We start from the raw sequence: 1735 nt of genomic DNA on the forward strand, positions 1-1735 counted from the left end.
AAAAAAAAAAAAAAAAACCCGGAGGGACCACAGGTAGAGCACCTGGAGAGCAGAGAGGAGCCCCCATGAAATGTAAGATTTTTATATGACAATGGATTAAACCAGAGAAAGAACAGTGGAAGATAATTAGAAAGCTGATTCTGAAGGGAGCACAGGGGACTTTCAGATGGGCTAGATGAGGGAGGGAGGGAGGGAAAGGAAGGACTGAGGGGGAGGAAGGAGCAAGGGGAGGAAGGTGAAACAGGAGCAAGAAAATGAACTGAAGAGTGACAACGAAAGGGAGGGTGCTGGCCTAGTGCAACAGTGGGAAGCAGTAGAGCAAAGCCTGCAATCTAGAGAAAGCTTGCCTGTCACACACCCCTCCCCCCACCTTCTAGCATCTTCTTCCCCCTCCGACCCCACCCCATCAGCCTCAAGTTTTCACAATATGAAAGGTACAGGCCACAGTCTCGGGTATGCTTACAGTAACAGCAAAGGCTTAAAATAAAAAAGAAAGGGTTTGAGAGATGGCTCTGACTGTTCTTCCAGAGGACCTGGGTTCATATCCCAGCATCCACATTGTCTCACAACTGTCTGTAATTCCAAGATCTGACAAACCTCTCACAGACATACATGCAGGCAAAACACTAATATGCATAAAATAAAAATAAAATTAAATTGAGAAAAAAATTTACTGAACATTTTGTCAAGTGCAACTTTGGATCAAAGAGGAAATAAAAACCATAATCATGATAATCACTAAGAGCATGAGCCATAAATGAAAAATATATACATAAACTGGACTTCAAAATGCAATGTCTGCTCTTTGAAAGCCACTTTTGAAGAGAATGAGAAGACAAGCCACACTCTAAGACAATGTTTCCACAGACCTGCAAATGGGTACCAGAGATAATTCATCAGCACGGGGCCTTAGCAAAAGAATAAAGCGCAGGGACACCTCACCACACAGATGTTAGGGGACAGGAAGTGTGGTCCAGAGGTTGGGGCTGGACCTGCCTATCATCCCTACAAGTCTACAAGTCGGTGGAAGTGGCGCAGCAGTTGGGCTGATTTTTTTTTTTTAAGTTAGGAAATAATCCTTACAGAGCAACCATTCTACTGCTGGCTGCTTTCTCCACAGAGATGGAAGTATCAGCCGCATGAACACGTGCGGAGAAATGTCCGCAGCATAAGTAGTAAAGTCTCGTAGTAGGAGAGAATCCAGATGTCCACCACCAGGTCAACAGGTAGACAAGCCGCAGTATTACCTGGAGTGGGTTAGCCTGATGCTGCTTGTATTCTAACGCTAATACTCTGACAGCCAAGACTGGTTGCCCCAAAGAGGAGAGAGTCTGCCCCTAAGGTGCTAAGCGACTCTGCCCTAAGTTATTTTTGATTGGTAAATAAAGATGCCAACGGCCAATAGCTGGGCCGAAGAGACATAGGTGGTTAGGTTAGGTTTTGCAGGGTTGGGGTCAGAGGAGGACCATGAGGGGAAGAAGAAGGTGCAGGAGGAGGAAAAAGAAGATACCATTGGGCTAGGTGAGCTATAAAAACATGGTCCTGAGGGCTGGCCAATTGGAGTTAAGAGCAGCCCAAATGAAACCTAGTAAATAGGAAGTAATAATTTAGGGTTATCGATAGGTAAGTAGATTCTAATAGCATGAAGGGTAGGTATTCCCCCAGCTCTTGTGCTCTTTAAGGCTTACTGTGAATATAAAGACTGTGTGTGTGTGTCTTTTATCCAGAAACTAAA

This window comes from Mastomys coucha, unplaced genomic scaffold (genome assembly GCF_008632895.1).
Source record: "Mastomys coucha isolate ucsf_1 unplaced genomic scaffold, UCSF_Mcou_1 pScaffold5, whole genome shotgun sequence".
NCBI lineage: Eukaryota > Metazoa > Chordata > Mammalia > Rodentia > Muridae > Mastomys > Mastomys coucha.